The sequence below is a fragment of the Ipomoea nil genome, unplaced genomic scaffold (genome assembly GCF_001879475.1).
Source record: "Ipomoea nil cultivar Tokyo-kokei standard unplaced genomic scaffold, Asagao_1.1 scaffold0824, whole genome shotgun sequence".
In the NCBI taxonomy this organism is placed as follows: domain Eukaryota; kingdom Viridiplantae; phylum Streptophyta; class Magnoliopsida; order Solanales; family Convolvulaceae; genus Ipomoea; species Ipomoea nil.
This window is the reverse complement of record NW_017617252.1, coordinates 1-17,678: the sequence shown is the minus strand read 5'-3', so window position 1 is coordinate 17,678 and position 17,678 is coordinate 1. Positions and strand designations below refer to the sequence as shown.

The 17,678-nt window shown below is 34.2% G+C and overlaps 22 non-coding genes across 22 annotated transcripts; all 22 read left to right on the top strand.

Moving 5' to 3' along the window:
- The first annotated feature begins 2,066 nt into the window (after positions 1 to 2,066).
- Positions 2,067 to 2,139, top strand: TRNAK-CUU. The gene has a single exon. It is a non-coding gene; the product is annotated as a tRNA-Lys (tRNA).
- Positions 2,140 to 2,617: 478 nt separating this feature from the next.
- TRNAK-CUU lies at positions 2,618 to 2,690 on the top strand. Its single transcript has one exon. It is a non-coding gene; the product is annotated as a tRNA-Lys (tRNA).
- Positions 2,691 to 3,171: 481 nt separating this feature from the next.
- On the top strand, positions 3,172 to 3,244 carry TRNAK-CUU. The gene has a single exon. It is a non-coding gene; the product is annotated as a tRNA-Lys (tRNA).
- Positions 3,245 to 3,723: 479 nt separating this feature from the next.
- TRNAK-CUU lies at positions 3,724 to 3,796 on the top strand. Its single transcript has one exon. It is a non-coding gene; the product is annotated as a tRNA-Lys (tRNA).
- Positions 3,797 to 7,522: 3,726 nt separating this feature from the next.
- On the top strand, positions 7,523 to 7,595 carry TRNAK-CUU. Its single transcript has one exon. It is a non-coding gene; the product is annotated as a tRNA-Lys (tRNA).
- A 471-nt stretch (positions 7,596 to 8,066) lies between these two features.
- TRNAK-CUU lies at positions 8,067 to 8,139 on the top strand. Its single transcript has one exon. It is a non-coding gene; the product is annotated as a tRNA-Lys (tRNA).
- Positions 8,140 to 8,620: 481 nt separating this feature from the next.
- Positions 8,621 to 8,693, top strand: TRNAK-CUU. The gene has a single exon. It is a non-coding gene; the product is annotated as a tRNA-Lys (tRNA).
- A 479-nt stretch (positions 8,694 to 9,172) lies between these two features.
- On the top strand, positions 9,173 to 9,245 carry TRNAK-CUU. The gene has a single exon. It is a non-coding gene; the product is annotated as a tRNA-Lys (tRNA).
- Positions 9,246 to 9,727: 482 nt separating this feature from the next.
- Positions 9,728 to 9,800, top strand: TRNAK-CUU. The gene has a single exon. It is a non-coding gene; the product is annotated as a tRNA-Lys (tRNA).
- Positions 9,801 to 10,279: 479 nt separating this feature from the next.
- Positions 10,280 to 10,352, top strand: TRNAK-CUU. The gene has a single exon. It is a non-coding gene; the product is annotated as a tRNA-Lys (tRNA).
- Positions 10,353 to 10,834: 482 nt separating this feature from the next.
- TRNAK-CUU lies at positions 10,835 to 10,907 on the top strand. Its single transcript has one exon. It is a non-coding gene; the product is annotated as a tRNA-Lys (tRNA).
- Positions 10,908 to 11,386: 479 nt separating this feature from the next.
- On the top strand, positions 11,387 to 11,459 carry TRNAK-CUU. The gene has a single exon. It is a non-coding gene; the product is annotated as a tRNA-Lys (tRNA).
- A 479-nt stretch (positions 11,460 to 11,938) lies between these two features.
- Positions 11,939 to 12,011, top strand: TRNAK-CUU. The gene has a single exon. It is a non-coding gene; the product is annotated as a tRNA-Lys (tRNA).
- Positions 12,012 to 12,490: 479 nt separating this feature from the next.
- TRNAK-CUU lies at positions 12,491 to 12,563 on the top strand. The gene has a single exon. It is a non-coding gene; the product is annotated as a tRNA-Lys (tRNA).
- A 485-nt stretch (positions 12,564 to 13,048) lies between these two features.
- On the top strand, positions 13,049 to 13,121 carry TRNAK-CUU. Its single transcript has one exon. It is a non-coding gene; the product is annotated as a tRNA-Lys (tRNA).
- A 477-nt stretch (positions 13,122 to 13,598) lies between these two features.
- On the top strand, positions 13,599 to 13,671 carry TRNAK-CUU. Its single transcript has one exon. It is a non-coding gene; the product is annotated as a tRNA-Lys (tRNA).
- A 478-nt stretch (positions 13,672 to 14,149) lies between these two features.
- Positions 14,150 to 14,223, top strand: TRNAK-CUU. Its single transcript has one exon. It is a non-coding gene; the product is annotated as a tRNA-Lys (tRNA).
- A 480-nt stretch (positions 14,224 to 14,703) lies between these two features.
- Positions 14,704 to 14,776, top strand: TRNAK-CUU. Its single transcript has one exon. It is a non-coding gene; the product is annotated as a tRNA-Lys (tRNA).
- Positions 14,777 to 15,256: 480 nt separating this feature from the next.
- On the top strand, positions 15,257 to 15,329 carry TRNAK-CUU. Its single transcript has one exon. It is a non-coding gene; the product is annotated as a tRNA-Lys (tRNA).
- Positions 15,330 to 16,370: 1,041 nt separating this feature from the next.
- Positions 16,371 to 16,443, top strand: TRNAK-CUU. Its single transcript has one exon. It is a non-coding gene; the product is annotated as a tRNA-Lys (tRNA).
- A 478-nt stretch (positions 16,444 to 16,921) lies between these two features.
- Positions 16,922 to 16,994, top strand: TRNAK-CUU. Its single transcript has one exon. It is a non-coding gene; the product is annotated as a tRNA-Lys (tRNA).
- A 476-nt stretch (positions 16,995 to 17,470) lies between these two features.
- Positions 17,471 to 17,543, top strand: TRNAK-CUU. The gene has a single exon. It is a non-coding gene; the product is annotated as a tRNA-Lys (tRNA).
- Positions 17,544 to 17,678: the final 135 nt, after the last annotated feature.

Sequence of the window (17,678 nt, the reverse complement as noted above, 5' to 3'; positions counted from 1 at the left end):
TTTAATTGATTGCTATATTTTTTAAGAAAAGTATTTCCTGTTTTTTAACGTATCTACAATAAGGGAATATTGGATGTTCATTCTCACAATACAAAAAGTTAGTTTTATCAATATTACAAGCGCACCAAATAGTTATAAGAAAATTGATAATCATCGTTCGTTGCCCGTCTAGCTCAGTCGTAGAGGCAAGGCTCTTAACCTTGTGGTCCTGGGCTGAAGCCCCAGGTGGGCGTTTAGACTTGATTTCTAATGCGTTAATTCTGATTGTTATAACTTGTAAGAAAAATGAATTTCCATATTATTTTTTTTTGTAACTACATCAATGGAATATTGGATGTTTTTGTCACAAAACAAAAGTTAGTTTTATCAATATTACAAGTCTGTCAATAATTATAAGGAAAATTGACTTTTATTGTTTGTTGTCGTTTACTCAGTCGGTAGAGCGCAAGGCTCTTAACCTTGTGGTCCTGGGTTCAAGTCCAGGGTGGGCTTTAGACTTGAGATGCATCAATAATTAATTATGAAAGATTTCCCAATAAACATTTAATTGATTGCTATATTTTTTATGAAAAAGTATTTCCAGTTTTTTAACTACTACAATAAGGGAATATTGGATGTTCATTCTCACAATACAAAAAGTTAGTTTTATCAATATTACAAGTGCACCAAATAGTTATAAGAAAATTGATAATCATCGTTCGTTGCCCGTCTAGCTCAGTCGTAGAGCGCAAGGCTCTTAACCTTGTGGTCCTGGGCTGAAGCCCCAGGGTGGGCGTTTAGACTTGATTTCTAATGCGTTAATTCTGATTGTTATAATTGTAAGAAAATGAATTTCCATATTATTTTTTTTGTAACTACAGCAATGGAATATTGGATGTTTATTGTCACAAAACAAAAAGTTAGTTTTATCAATATTACAAGTCTGTCAAATAATTATAGGAAAATTGACTTTTATTGTTTGTTGCCGTATATCAGTCGGTAGAGCGCAAGGCTCTTAACCTTGTGGTCCTGGGTTTAAGTCCCAGGTGGGGCGTTTAGACTTGAGATGCATCAATAATTAAGATTTCCCCAATAAACATTTAATTGATTGCTATATTTTTTAAGAAAAAGTATTTCCAATTTTTTAACGTATCTACAATAAGGGAATATTGGATGTTCATTCTCACAATACAAAAAGTTAGTTTTATCAATATTACAAGTGCACCAAATAGTTATAAGAAAATTGATAATCATCGTTCGTTGCCCGTCTAGCTCAGTCGTAGAGCGCAAGGCTCTTAACCTTGTGGTCCTGGGCTGAAGCCCCAGGGTGGGCGTTTAGACTTGATTTCTAATGCGTTAATTCTGATTGTTATATCTTGTAAGAAAAATGAATTTCCATTATATTTTTTTTTATGTAACTACAGCAATGGAATATTGGATGTTTATTTCACAAAACAAAAAGTTAGTTTTATCAATATTACAAGTCTGTCAAATAATTATAGGAAAATTGTCTTTTAATTGTTTGTTGCCCCTGTCTAGCTCAGTCGGTAGAGCGCAAGGCTCTTAACCTTGTGGTCCTGGGTTCAAAGTCCCAAGGTGGGCGTTTAGACTTGAGATGCATCAATAATTAATGATGAAAGATTTCCCCAATAAACATTTAATTGATTGCTATATTTTTTTAAGAAAAAGTGTTTCCTAGTTTTTTAACGTATCTACAATAAGGGAATATTGGATGTTCATTCTCACAATACAAAAAGTTAGTTTTATCAATATTACAAGTGCACCAAATTGTTATAAGAAAATTGATAATCATCGTTCGTTGCCCGTCTAGCTCAGTCGGTAGAGCGCAAGGCTCTTATCCTTGTGGTCCTGGGCTGAAGCCCCAGGGTGGGCGTTTAGACTTGATTTCTAATGCGTTAATTCTGATTGTTATATCTTGTAAGAAAAATGAATTTCCATTATATTTTTTTTTATGTAACTACAGCAATGGAATATTGGATGTTATTGTCACAAAACAAAAAGTTAGTTTTATCAATATTACAAAGTCTGTCAAATAATTATAGGAAAATTGACATTTATTGTTTGTTGCCCGTCTAGCTCAGTCGGTAGAGCGCAAGGCTCTTAACCTTGTGGTCCTGGGTTCAAGTCCCAGGGTGGGCGTTTAGACTTGAGATGCATCAATAATTAATTATGAAAGATTTCCCTAATAAACATTTAGTTGATTGCTATATTTTTAAGAAAAAGTATTTCGAGTTTTTAACGTATCTACAATAAGGGAATATTGGATGTTCATTCTCACAATACAAAAAGTTAGTTTTATCAATATTACAAGCGCACCAAATAGTTATTAGAAAATTGATAATCATCGTTCGTTGCCCGTCTAGCTCAGTCCGTAGAGCGCAAGGCTCTTAGCCTTGTGGTCCTGGGCTGAAGCCCCAGTCTGGGCGTTTAGACTTGATTTCTAATGCGTTAATTCTGATTGTTATATCTTGTAAGAAAAAATGAATTTCCATATTATTTTTTATGTAACTACAGCAATGGAATATTGGATGTTTATTGTCACAAAACAAAAAGTTACTTTTATCAATATTACAAGTCTGTCAAATAATTAAAGGAAAATTGACTTTTATTGTTTGTTGCCCGTTTAGCTCAGTCGGTAGAGCGGAAGGCTCTTAACCTTGTGGTCCTGGGTTCAAGTCCCAGGGTGGGCGTTTAGACTTGAGATGCATCAATAATTAATGATGAAAGATGTCCCCAATAAACATTTAATTGATTGCTATATTTTTTAAGAAAAAGTATTTCCTGTTTTTTAACGTATCTACAATAAGGGAATATTGGATGTTCATTCTCACAATACAAAAAGTTAGTTTTATCAATATTACAAGTGCACCAAATAGTTATAAGAAAATTGATAATCATCGTTCGTTGCCCGTCTAGCTCAGTCGGTAGAGCGCAAGGCTCTTATCCTTGTGGTCCTGGGCTGAAGCCCTAGGGTGGGCGTTTAGACTTGATTTCTAATGCGTTAATTCTGATTGTTATATCTTGTAAGAAAAATGAATTTCCATTATATTTTTTTTATGTAACTACAGCAATGGAATATTGGATGTTTATTGTCACAAAACAAAAAGTTAGTTTTATCAATATTACAAGTCTGTCAAATAATTATTGGAAAATTGACTTTTATTGTTTGTTGCCCGTCTAGCTCAGTCGGTAGATCGCAAGGCTCTTAACCTTGTGGTCCTGGGTTCAAGTCCCAGGGTGGGCGTTTAGACCTGAGATGCATCAATAATTTATTATGAAAGATTTCCCCAATAAACATTTAGTTGATTGCTATATTTTTTAAGAAAAAGTATTTCCAGTTTTTTAACGTATCTACAATAAGGGAATATTGGATGTTCATTCTCACAATAAAAAAAGTTAGTTTTATCAATATTACAAGCGCACCAAATAGTTATAAGAAAATTGATAATCATCGTTCGTTGCCCGTCTAGCTCAGTCCGTAGAGCGCAAGGCTCTTAACCTTGTGGTCCTGGGCTGAAGCCCCAGGGTGGGCGTTTAGACTTGATTTCTAATGCGTTAATTCTGATTGTTATATCTTGTGAGAAAAATGAATTTCCATATTATTTTTTATGTAACTACAGCAATTGAATATTGGATGTTTGTTGTCACAAAACTAAAAGTTAGTTTTGTCAATATTACAAGTCTGTCAAATAATTATAGGAAAATTGACTTTTATTGTTTGTTGCCCGTCTAGCTCAGTCGGTAGAGCGCAAGGCTCTTAACCTTGTGGTCCTGGGTTCAAGTCCCAGGGTGGGCGTTTAGACTTGAGATGCATCAATAATTAAGATTTCCCCAATAAACATTTAATTGATTGCTATATTTTTTAAGAAAAAGTATTTCCAATTTTTTAACGTATCTACAATAAGGGAATATTGGATGTTCATTCTCACAATACAAAAAGTTTGTTTTATCAATATTACAAGTGCACCAAATAGTTATAAGAAAATTGATAATCATCGTTCGTTGCCCGTCTAGCTCAGTTGGTAGAGCGCAAGGCTCTTAACCTTGTGGTCCTGGGCTGAAGCCCCAGGGTTGGCGTTTAGACTTGATTTCTAATGCGTTAATTCTGATTGTTATATCTTGTAAGAAAATTGAATTTCCATTATATTTTTTTTTATGTAACTACAGCAATGGAATATTGGATGTTTATTTTCAAAAAACAAAAAGTTTGTTTTATCAATATTACAAGTCTGTCAAATAATTATAGGAAAATTGACTTTTATTGTTTCTTGCCCGTCAAGCTCAGTCGGTAGAGCGCAAGGCTCTTAACCTTGTGGTCCTGGGTACAAGTCCCAGGGTGGGCGTTTAGACTTGAGATGCATCAATAATTAATTATGAAAGATTTCCCCAATAAACATTTAATTGATTGCTATATTTTTTAAGAAAAAGTATTTCCAGTTTTTTAACGTATCTACAATAAGGGAATATTGGATGTTCATTCTCACAATACAAAAAGTTAGTTTTATCAATATTACAAGCGCACCAAATAGTTATAAGAAAATTGATAATCATCGTTCGTTGCCCGTCTAGCTCAGTCGGTAGAGCGGAAGGATCTTAACTTTGTGGTCCTGGGCTGAAGCCCCAGGGTGGGCGTTTAGACTTGATTTCTAATGCGTTAATTCTGATTGTTATAACTTGTAAGAAAAATGAATTTCCATATTATTTTTTTTGTAACTACATCAATGGAATATTGGATGTTTATTGTCACAAAACAAAAAGTTAGTTTTATCAATATTACAAGTCTGTCAAATAATTATAGGAAAATTGACTTTTATTGTTTGTTGCCGTATAGCTCAGTCGGTAGAGCGCAAGGCTCTTAACCTTGTGGTCCTGGGTTTAAGTCCCAGGGTGGGCGTTTAGACTTGAATCTTCCCTAATAAACATTTAATTGATTGCTATATTTTTTAAGAAAAAGTATTTCCTGTTTTTTAACGTATCTACAATAAGGGAATATTGGATGTTCATTCTCACAATACAAAAAGTTAGTTTTATCAATATTACAAGCGCACCAAATAGTTATAAGAAAATTGATAATCATCGTTCGTTGCCCGTCTAGCTCAGTCCGTAGAGCGCAAGGCTCTTAGCCTTGTGGTCCTGGGCTAAAGCCCCAGTCTGGGCGTTTAGACTTCATTTCTAATGCGTTAATTCTGATTGTTATAACTTGTAAGAAAAATGAATTTCCATATTATTTTTTTTGTAACTACATCAATGGAATATTGGATGTTTATTGTCACAAAACAAAAAGTTAGTTTTATCAATATTACAAGTCTGTCAAATAATTATAGGAAAATTGACTTTTATTGTTTGTTGTCGTTTAGCTCAGTCGGTAGAGCGCAAGGCTCTTAACCTTGTGGTCCTGGGTTCAAGTCCCAGGGTGGGCATTTAGACGTGAGATGCATCAATAATGAATTATGAAAGATTTCCCCAATAAACATTTAATTGATTGCTATATTTTTTATGAAAAAGTATTTCCAGTTTTTTGACGTATCTACAATAAGGGAATATTGGATGTTCATTCTCACAATACAAAAAGTTAGTTTTATCAATATTACAAGCGCACCAAATAGTTATAAGAAAATTGATAATCATCGTTCGTTGCCCGTCTAGCTCATCGGTAGAGCGGAAGGATCTTAACTTTGTGGTCCTGGGCTGAAGCCCCAGGGTGGGCGTTTAGACTTGATTTCTAATGCGTTAATTCTGATTGTTATAACTTGTAAGAAAAATGAATTTCCATATTATTTTTTTTGTAACTACATCAATGGAATATTGGATGTTTATTGTCACAAAACAAAAAGTTAGTTTTATCAATATTACAAGTCTGTCAAATAATTATAGGAAAATTGACTTTTATTGTTTGTTGCCGTATAGCTCAGTCGGTAGAGCGCAAGGCTCTTAACCTTGTGGTCCTGGGTTTAAGTCCCAGGGTGGGCGTTTAGACTTGAATCTTCCCTAATAAACATTTAATTGATTGCTATATTTTTTAAGAAAAAGTATTTCCTGTTTTTTAACGTATCTACAATAAGGGAATATTGGATGTACATTCTCACAATACAAAAAGTTAGTTTTATCAATATTACAAGCGCACCAAATAGTTATAAGAAAATTGATAATCATCGTTCGTTGCCCGTCTAGCTCAGTCCGTAGAGCGCAAGGCTCTTAGCCTTGTGGTCCTGGGCTAAAGCCCCAGTCTGGGCGTTTAGACTTGATTTCTAATGCGTTAATTCTGATTGTTATAACTTGTAAGAAAAATGAATTTCCATATTATTTTTTTTGTAACTACATCAATGGAATATTGGATGTTTATTGTCACAAAACAAAAAGTTAGTTTTATCAATATTACAAGTCTGTCAAATAATTATAGGAAAATTGACTTTTATTGTTTGTTGTCGTTTAGCTCAGTCGGTAGAGCGCAAGGCTCTTAACCTTGTGGTCCTGGGTTCAAGTCCCAGGGTGGGCATTTAGACGTGAGATGCATCAATAATGAATTATGAAAGATTTCCCCAATAAACATTTAATTGATTGCTATATTTTTTATGAAAAAGTATTTCCAGTTTTTTAACGTATCTACAATAAGGGAATATTGGATGTTCATTCTCACAATACAAAAAGTTAGTTTTATCAATATTACAAGCGCACCAAATAGTTATAAGAAAATTGATAATCATCGTTCGTTGCCCGTCTAGCTCAGTCGGTAGAGCGGAAGGATCTTAACCTTGTGGTCCTGGGCTGAAGCCCCAGGGTGGGCGTTTAGACTTGATTTCTAATGCGTTAATTCTGATTGTTATAACTTGTAAGAAAAATGAATTTCCATATTATTTTTTTTGTAACTACATCAATGGAATATTGGATGTTTATTGTCACAAAACAAAAAGTTAGTTTTATCAATATTACAAGTCTGTCAAATAATTATAGGAAAATTGTCTTTTAATGTTTGTTGCCTGTATAGCTCAGTCGGTAGAGCGCAAGGCTCTTAACCTTGTGGTCTTGGGTTGAAGTCCCAGGGTGGGCGTTTAGACTTGAGATGCATCAATAATTAAGATTTCCCCAATAAACATTTAATTGATTGCTATATTTTTTAAGAAAAAGTATTTCCAATTTTTTAACGTATCTACAATAAGGGAATATTGGATGTTAATTCTCACAATACAAAAAGTTTGTTTTATCAATATTACAAGTGCACCAAATAGTTATAAGAAAATTGATAATCATCGTTCGTTGCCCGTCTAGCTCAGTTGGTAGAGCGCAAGGCTCTTAACCTTGTGGTCCTGGGCTGAAGCCCCAGGGTGGGCGTTTAGACTTGATTTCTAATGCATTAATTCTGATTGTTATATCTTGTGAGAAAAATGAATTTCCATTATATTTTTTTTTATGTAACTACAGCAATGGAATATTGGATGTTTATTTTCACAAAACAAAAAGTTTGTTTTATCAATATTACAAGTCTGTCAAATAATTATAGGAAAATTGACTTTTATTGTTTGTTGCCCGTCTAGCTCAGTCGGTAGAGTGCAAGGCTCTTAACCTTGTGGTCCTGGGTTCAAGTCCCAGGGTGGGCGTTTATACTTGAGATGCATCAATAATTAAGATTTCCCCAATAAACATTTAATTGATTGCTATATTTTTTAAGAAAAAGTATTTCCAATTTTTTAACGTATCTACAATAAGGGAATATTGGATGTTCATTCTCACAATACAAAAAGTTAGTTTTATCAATATTACAAGCGCACCAAATAGTTATTAGAAAATTGATAATCATCGTTCGTTGCCCGTCTAGCTCAGTCCGTAGAGCGCAAGGCTCTTAGCCTTGTGGTCCTGGGCTGAAGCCCCAGTCTGGGCGTTTAGACTTGATTTCTAATGCGTTAATTCTGATTGTTATATCTTGTAAGAAAAATGAATTTCCATATTATTTTTTATGTAACTACAGCAATGGAATATTGGATGTTTATTGTCACAAAACAAAAAGTTACTTTTATCAATATTACAAGTCTGTCAAATAATTATAGGAAAATTGACTTTTATTGTTTGTTGCCCGTCTAGCTCAGTCGGTAGAGCGCAAGGCTCTTAACCTTGTGGTCCTGGGTTCAAATCCCAAGGTGGGCGTTTAGACTTGAGATGCATCAATAATTAATGATGAAAGATTTCCCCAATAAACATTTAATTGATTGCTATATTTTTTAAGAAAAAGTGTTTCCTGTTTTTTAACGTATCTACAATAAGGGAATATTGGATGTTCATTCTCACAATACAAAAAGTTAGTTTTATCAATATTACAAGTGCACCAAATTGTTATAAGAAAATTGATAATCATCGTTCGTTGCCCGTCTAGCTCAGTCGGTAGAGCGCAAGGCTCTTATCCTTGTGGTCCTGGGCTGAAGCCCCAGGGTGGGCGTTTAGACTTGATTTCTAATGCGTTAATTCTGATTGTTATATCTTGTAAGAAAAATGAATTTCCATTATATTTTTTTTATGTAACTACAGCAATGGAATATTGGATGTTTATTGTCACAAAACAAAAAGTTAGTTTTATCAATATTACAAGTCTGTCAAATAATTATAGGAAAATTGACATTTATTGTTTGTTGCCCGTCTAGCTCAGTCGGTAGAGCGCAAGGCTCTTAACCTTGTGGTCCTGGGTTCAAGTCGCAGGGTGGGCGTTTAGACTTGAGATGCATCAATAATTAATTATGAAAGATTTCCCTAATAAACATTTAGTTGATTGCTATATTTTTTAAGAAAAAGTATTTCGAGTTTTTTAACGTATCTACAATAAGGGAATATTGGATGTTCATTCTCACAATACAAAAAGTTAGTTTTATCAATATTACAAGCGCACCAAATAGTTATTAGAAAATTGATAATCATCGTTCGTTGCCCGTCTAGCTCAGTCCGTAGAGCGCAAGGCTCTTAGCCTTGTGGTCCTGGGCTGAAGCCCCAGTCTGGGCGTTTAGACTTGATTTCTAATGCGTTAATTCTGATTGTTATATCTTGTAAGAAAAATGAATTTCCATATTATTTTTTATGTAACTACAGCAATGGAATATTGGATGTTTATTGTCACAAAACAAAAAGTTACTTTTATCAATATTACAAGTCTGTCAAATAATTATAGGAAAATTGACTTTTATTGTTTGTTGCCCGTTTAGCTCAGTCGGTAGAGCGGAAGGCTCTTAACCTTGTGGTCCTGGGTTCAAGTCCCAGGGTGGGCGTTTAGACTTGAGATGCATCAATAATTAATGATGAAAGATGTCCCCAATAAACATTTAATTGATTGCTATATTTTTTAAGAAAAAGTATTTCCTGTTTTTTAACGTATCTACAATAAGGGAATATTGGATGTTCATTCTCACAATACAAAAAGTTAGTTTTATCAATATTACAAGTGCACCAAATAGTTATAAGAAAATTGATAATCATCGTTCGTTGCCCGTCTAGCTCAGTCGGTAGAGCGCAAGGCTCTTATCCTTGTGGTCCTGGGCTGAAGCCCTAGGGTGGGCGTTTAGACTTGATTTCTAATGCGTTAATTCTGATTGTTATATCTTGTAAGAAAAATGAATTTCCATTATATTTTTTTTTATGTAACTACAGCAATGGAATATTGGATGTTTATTGTCACAAAACAAAAAGTTAGTTTTATCAATATTACAAGTCTGTCAAATAATTATTGGAAAATTGACTTTTATTGTTTGTTGCCCGTCTAGCTCAGTCGGTAGATCGCAAGGCTCTTAACCTTGTGGTCCTGGGTTCAAGTCCCAGGGTGGGCGTTTAGACCTGAGATGCATCAATAATTTATTATGAAAGATTTCCCCAATAAACATTTAGTTGATTGCTATATTTTTTAAGAAAAAGTATTTCCAGTTTTTTAACGTATCTACAATAAGGGAATATTGGATGTTCATTCTCACAATACAAAAAGTTAGTTTTATCAATATTACAAGCGCACCAAATAGTTATAAGAAAATTGATAATCATCGTTCGTTGCCCGTCTAGCTCAGTCCGTAGAGCGCAAGGCTCTTAGCCTTGTGGTCCTGGGCTGAAGCCCCAGGGTGGGCGTTTAGACTTGATTTCTAATGCGTTAATTCTGATTGTTATATCTTGTAAGAAAAATGAATTTCCATATTATTTTTTATGTAACTACCGCAATTGAATATTGGATGTTTATTGTCACAAAACTAAAAGTTAGTTTTATCAATATTACAAGTCTGTCAAATAATTATAGGAAAATTGACTTTTATTGTTTGTTGCCCGTTTAGCTCAGTCGGTAGAGCGGAAGGCTCTTAACCTTGTGGTCCTGGGTTCAAGTCCCAGGGTGGGCGTTTAGACTTGAGATGCAACAATAATTAATGATGAAAGATGTCCCCAATAAACATTTAATTGATTGCTATATTTTTTAAGAAAAAGTATTTCCTGTTTTTTAACGTATCTACAATAAGGGAATATTGGATGTTCATTCTCACAATACAAAAAGTTAGTTTTATCAATATTACAAGTGCACCAAATAGTTATAAGAAAATTGATAATCATCGTTCGTTGCCCGTCTAGCTCAGTCGGTAGAGCGCAAGGCTCTTATCCTTGTGGTCCTGGGCTGAAGCCCTAGGGTGGGCGTTTAGACTTGATTTCTAATGCGTTAATTCTGATTGTTATATCTTGTAAGAAAAATGAATTTCCATTATATTTTTTTTTATGTAACTACAGCAATGGAATATTGGATGTTTATTGTCACAAAACAAAAAGTTAGTTTTATCAATATTACAAGTCTGTCAAATAATTATTGGAAAATTGACTTTTATTGTTTGTTGCCCGTCTAGCTCAGTCGGTAGATCGCAAGGCTCTTAACCTTGTGGTCCTGGGTTCAAGTCCCAGGGTGGGCGTTTAGACCTGAGATGCATCAATAATTTATTATGAAAGATTTCCCCAATAAACATTTAGTTGATTGCTATATTTTTTAAGAAAAAGTATTTCCAGTTTTTTAACGTATCTACAATAAGGGAATATTGGATGTTCATTCTCACAATACAAAAAGTTAGTTTTATCAATATTACAAGCGCACCAAATAGTTATAAGAAAATTGATAATCATCGTTCGTTGCCCGTCTAGCTCAGTCCGTAGAGCGCAAGGCTCTTAACCTTGTGGTCCTGGGCTGAAGCCCCAGGGTGGGCGTTTAGACTTGATTTCTAATGCGTTAATTCTGATTGTTATATCTTGTGAGAAAAATGAATTTCCATATTATTTTTTATGTAACTACAGCAATTGAATATTGGATGTTTGTTGTCACAAAACTAAAAGTTAGTTTTGTCAATATTACAAGTCTGTCAAATAATTATAGGAAAATTGACTTTTATTGTTTGTTGCCCGTCTAGCTCAGTCGGTAGAGCGCAAGGCTCTTAACCTTGTGGTCCTGGGTTCAAGTCCCAGGGTGGGCGTTTAGACTTGAGATGCATCAATAATTAATGATGAAAGATTTCCCCAATAAACATTTAATTGATTGCTTTATTTTTTAAGAAAAAGTATTTCCAGTTTTTTAACGTATCTACAATAAGGGAATATTGGATGTTCATTCTCACAATACAAAAAGTTAGTTTTATCAATATTACAAGCGCACCAAATAGTTATAAGAAAATTGATAATCATCGTTCGTTGCCCGTCTAGTTCAGTCCGTAGAGCGTAAGGCTCTTAGCCTTGTGGTCCTGGGCTGAAGCCCCAGGGTGGGCGTTTAGACTTGATTTCTAATGCGTTAATTCTGATTGTTATATCTTGTAAGAAAAATGAATTTCCATATTATTTTTTATGTAACTACAGCTATTGAATATTGGATGTTTATTGTCACAAAACTAAAAGTTAGTTTTATCAATATTACAAGTCTCTCAAATAATTATAGGAAAATTGACTTTTATTGTTTGTTGCCCGTCTAGCTCAGTCGGTAGAGCGCAAGGCTCTTAACCTTGTGGTCCTGGGTTCAAGTCCTAGGGTGGGTGTTTAGACTTTAGATGCATCAATAATTAATTATGAAAGATTTCCCCAATAAACATTTAATTGATTGCTATATTTTTTAAGAAAAAGTATTTCCAGTTTTTTAACGTATCTACAATAAGGGAATATTGGATGTTCATTCTCACAATACAAAAAGTTAGTTTTATCAATATTACAAGCGCACCAAATAGTTATAAGAAAATTGATAATCATCGTTCGTTGCCCGTCTAGCTCAGTCCGTAGAGCGCAAGGCTCTTAGCCTTGTGGTCCTGGGCTGAAGCCCCAGGGTGGGCGTTTAGACTTGATTTCTAATGCGTTAATTCTGATTGTTATATCTTGTAAGAAAAATGAATTTCCATATTATTTTTTATGTAACTACCGCAATTGAATATTGGATGTTTATTGTCACAAAACTAAAAGTTAGTTTTATCAATATTACAAGTCTGTCAAATAATTATAGGAAAATTGACTTTTATTGTTTGTTGCCCGTCTAGCTCAGTTGGTAGAGCGCAAGGCTCTTAACCTTGTGGTCCTGGGTTCAAGTCCCAGGGTGGGCGTTTAGACTTTAGATGTATCAGTAATTAATTATTATGAAAGATTTCCCCAATAAACATTTAATTGATTGCTATATTTTTTAAGAAAAAGTATTTCCAATTTTTTAATGTATCTACAATAAGGGAATATTGGATGTTCATTCTCACAATAAAAAAAGTTAGTTTTATCAATATTTCAAGTGCACCAAATAGTTATAAGAAAATTGATAATCATCGTTTGTTGCCCGTCTAGCTCAGTTGGTAGAGCGCAAGGCTCTTAACCTTGTGGTCCTGGGCTGAAGCCCCAGGGTGGGCGTTTAGACTTGATTTCTAATGCGTTAATTCTGATTGTTATATCTTGTAAGAAAAATGAATTTCCATTATATTTTTTTTTATGTAACGACAGCAATGGAATATTGGATGTTTATTATCACAAAACAAAAAGCTAGTTTTATCAATATTACAAGTCTGTCAAATAATTATAGGAAAATTGACTTTTATTGTTTGTTGCCCGTCTAGCTCAGTCGGTAGAGCGCAAGGCTCTTAACCTTGTGGTCCTGGGTTCAAGTTCCAGGGTGGGCGTTTAGACTTGAGATGCATCAATAATTAATTATGAAAGATTTCCCCAATAAACATTGATTGCTATATTTTTTAAGAAAAAGTATTTCCAGTTTTTTAACGTATCTACAATAAGGGAATATAGGATGTTCATTCTCACAATACAAAAAGTTAGTTTTATCAATATTACAAGCGCACCAAATAGTTATAAGAAAATTGATAATCATCGTTCGTTGCCCGTCTAGCTCAGTTGGTAGAGCGCAAGGCTCTTAACCTTGTGGTCCTGGGCTGAAGCCCCAGGGTGGGCGTTTAGACTTGATTTCTAATGCGTTAATTCTGATTGTTATATCTTGTAAGAAAAATGAATTTCCGTTATATTTTTTTTTATGTAACTACAGCAATGGAATATTGGATGTTTATTATCACAAAACAAAAAGTTAGTTTTATCAATATTACAAGTCTGTCAAATAATTATAGGAAAATTGACTTTTATTTTTTGTTGCCCGTCTAGCTCAGTCGGTAGAGCGCAAGGCTCTTAACCTTGTGGTCCTGGGTTCAAGTCCCAGGGTGGGCGTTTAGACTTGAGATACATCAATAATTAATTATGAAAGATTTCCCCAATAAACATTTAATTGATTGCTATATTTTTTAAGAAAAAGTATTTCCAGTTTTTTAACGTATCTACAATAAGGGAATATTGGATGTTCATTCTCACAATACAAAAAGTTAGTTTTATCAATATTACAAGCGCACCAAATAGTTATAAGAAAATTGATAATCATCGTTCGTTGCCCGTCTAGTTCAGTCCGTAGAGCGTAAGGCTCTTAGCCTTGTGGTCCTGGGCTGAAGCCCCAGGGTGGGCGTTTAGACTTGATTTCTAATGCGTTAATTCTGATTGTTATATCTTGTAAGAAAAATGAATTTCCATATTTTTTTTATGTAACTACAGCAATGGAATATTGGATGTTTATTATCACAAAACAAAAAGTTAGTTTTATCAATATTACAAGTCTGTCAAATAATTATAGGAAAATTGACTTTTATTGTTTGTTGCCCGTCTAAGCTCAGTCGGTAGAGCGCAAGGCTCTTAACCTTGTGGTCCTGGGTTCAAGTCCCAGGGTGGGCGTTTAGACTTGAGATGCATCAATAATTAATTATGAAAGATTTCCCTAATAAACATTTAGTTGATTGCTATATTTTTTAAGAAAAAGTATTTCCAGTTTTTTAACGTATCTACAATAAGGGAATATTGGATGTTCATTCTCACAATACAAAAAGTTAGTTTTCATCAATATTACAAGCGCACCAAATAGTTATAAGAAAATTGATAATCATCGTTCGTTGCCCGTCTAGCTCAGTCCGTAGAGCGCAAGGCTCTTAGCCTTGTGGTCCTGGGCTGAAGCCCCAGGGTGGGCGTTTAGACTTGATTTCTAATGCGTTAATTCTGATTGTTATATCTTGTAAGAAAAATGAATTTCCATATTATTTTTTATGTAACTACAGCAATGGAATATTGGATGTTTATTGTCACAAAACAAAAAGTTAGTTTTATCAATATTACAAGTCTGTCAAATAATTATAGGAAAATTGACTTTTATTGTTTGTTGCCCGTCTAGCTCAGTCGGTAGAGCGCAAGGCTCTTAACCTTGTGGTCCTGGGTTCAAGTCCCAGGGTGGGTGTTTAGACTTGAGATGCATCAATAATTAATTATGAAAGATTTCCCCAATAAACATTTAATTGATTGCTATATTTTTTAAGAAAAAGTATTTCCGAGTTTTTTAACGTATCTACAATAAGGGAATATTGGATGTTCATTCTCACAATACAAAAAGTTAGTTTCATCAATATTACAAGCGCACCAAATAGTTATAAGAAAATTGATAATCATCGTTCGTTGCCCGTCTAGCTCAGTCCGTAGAGCGCAAGGCTCTTAGCCTTGTGGTCCTGGGCTGAAGCCCCAGGGTGGGCGTTTAGACTTGATTTCTAATGCGTTAATTCTGATTGTTATATCTTGTAAGAAAAATGAATTTCCATATTATTTTTTATGTAACTACAGCAATGGAATATTGGATGTTTATTGTCACAAAACAAAAAGTTAGTTTTATCAATATTACAAGTCTGTCAAATAATTATAGGAAAATTGACTTTTATTGTTTGTTGCCCGTCTAGCTCAGTCGGTAGAGCGCAAGGCTCTTAACCTTGTGGTCCTGGCTTCAAGTCCCAGGGTGGGCGTTTAGACTTTGAGATGTATCAGTAATTAATTCATTATGAAAGATTTCCCCAATAAACATTTAATTGATTGCTATATTTTTTAAGAAAAAGTATTTCCAGTTTTTTTAATGTATCTACAATAAGGGAATATTGGATGTTCATTCTCACAATACAAAAAGTTAGTTTTATCAATATTTACAAGCGCACCAAATAGTTATAAGAAAATTGATAATCATCGTTCGTTGCCCGTCTAGCTCAGTCCGTAGAGCGCAAGGCTCTTAGCCTTGTGGTCCTGGGCTGAAGCCCCAGGGTGGGCGTTTAGACTTGATTTCTAATGCGTTAATTCTGATTGTTATATCTTGTAAGAAAAATGAATTTCCATATTATTTTTTTATGTAACTACAGCAATGGAATATTGGATGTTTATTGTCACAAAACAAAAAGTTAGTTTTATCAATATTACAAGTCTGTCAAATAATTATAGGAAAATTGACTTTTATTGTTTGTTGCCCGTCTAGCTCAGTCGGTAGAGCGCAAGGCTCTTAACCTTGTGGTCCTGGCTTCAAGTTCCAGGGGTGGGCGTTTAGACTTGAGATGCATCAATAATTAATTATGAAAGATTTCCCCAATAAACATTTAATTGATTGCTATATTTTTTAAGAAAAAGTATTTCCTGTTTTTTAACGTATCTACAATAAGGGAATATTGGATGTTCATTCTCACAATACAAAAAGTTAGTTTTATCAATATTACAAGCGCACCAAATAGTTATAAGAAAATTGATAATCATCGTTCGTTGCCCGTCTAGCTCAGTCCGTAGAGCGCAAGGCTCTTAGCCTTGTGGTCCTGGGCTGAAGCCCCAGGGTGGGCGTTTAGACTTGATTTCTAATGCGTTAATTCTGATTGTTATATCTTGTAAGAAAAATGAATTTCCTATATTATTTTTTATGTAACTACAGCAATGGAATATTGGATGTTTATTGTCACAAAACAAAAAGTTAGTTTTATCAATATTACAAGTCTGTCAAATAATTATAGGAAAATTGACTTTTATTGTTTGTTGCCCGTCTAGCTCAGTCGGTAGAGCGCAAGGCTCTTAACCTTGTGGTCCTGGGTTCAAGTCCCAGGGTGGGCGTTTAGACTTGAGATGACATCAATAATTAATTATGAAAGATTTCCCAATAAACATTTAATTGATTGCTATATTTTTTAAGAAAAAGTATTTCCAGTTTTTTAACGTATCTACAATAAGGGAATATTGGATGTTCATTCTCACAATACAAAAGTTAGTTTCATCAATATTACAAGCGCACCAAATAGTTATAAGAAAATTGATAATCATCGTTCGTTGCCCGTCTAGCTCAGTCCGTAGAGCGCAAGGCTCTTAGCCTTGTGGTCCTGGGCTGAAGCCCCAGGGTGGGCGTTTAGACTTGATTTCTAATGCGTTAATTCTGATTGTTATATCTTGTAAGAAAAATGAATTTCCATATTATTTTTTATGTAACTACAGCAATGGAATATTGGATGTTTATTGTCACAAAACAAAAAGTTAGTTTTATCAATATTACAAGTCTGTCAAATAATTATAGGAAAATTGACTTTTATTGTTTGTTGCCCGTCTAGCTCAGTCGGTAGAGCGCAAGGCTCTTAACCTTGTGGTCCTGGCTTCAAGTCCCAGGGTGGGCGTTTAGACTTGAGATGCATCAATAATTAATTATGAAAGATTTCCCTAATAAACATTTAATTGATTGCTATATTTTTAAGAAAAAGTATTTCCGTTTTTTTAACGTATCTACAATAAGGGAATATTGGATGTTCATTCTCACAATACAAAAAGTTAGTTTCATCAATATTACAAGCGCACCAAATAGTTATAAGAAAATTGATAATCATCGTTCGTTGCCCGTCTAGCTCAGTCCGTAGAGCGCAAGGCTCTTAGCCTTGTGGTCCTGGGCTGAAGCCCCAGGGTGGGCGTTTAGACTTGATTTCTAATGCGTTAATTCTGATTGTTATATCTTGTAAGAAAAATGAATTTCCATATTATTTTTTATGTAACTACAGCAATGGAATATTGGATGTTTATTGTCACAAACAAAAAGTTAGTTTTATCAATATTACAAGTCTGTCAAATAATTATAGGAAATTGACTTTTATTGTTTGTTGCCCGTCTAGCTCAGTCGGTAGAGCGCAAGGCTCTTAACCTTGTGGTCCTGGGTTCAAGTCCCAGGGTGGGCGTTTAGACTTGAGATGCATCAATAATTATTATGAAAAGATTTCCCCAATAAACATTTAATTGATTGCTATATTTTTTAAGAAAAAGTATTTCCAGTTTTTAACGTATCTACAATAAGGGAATATTGGATGTTCATT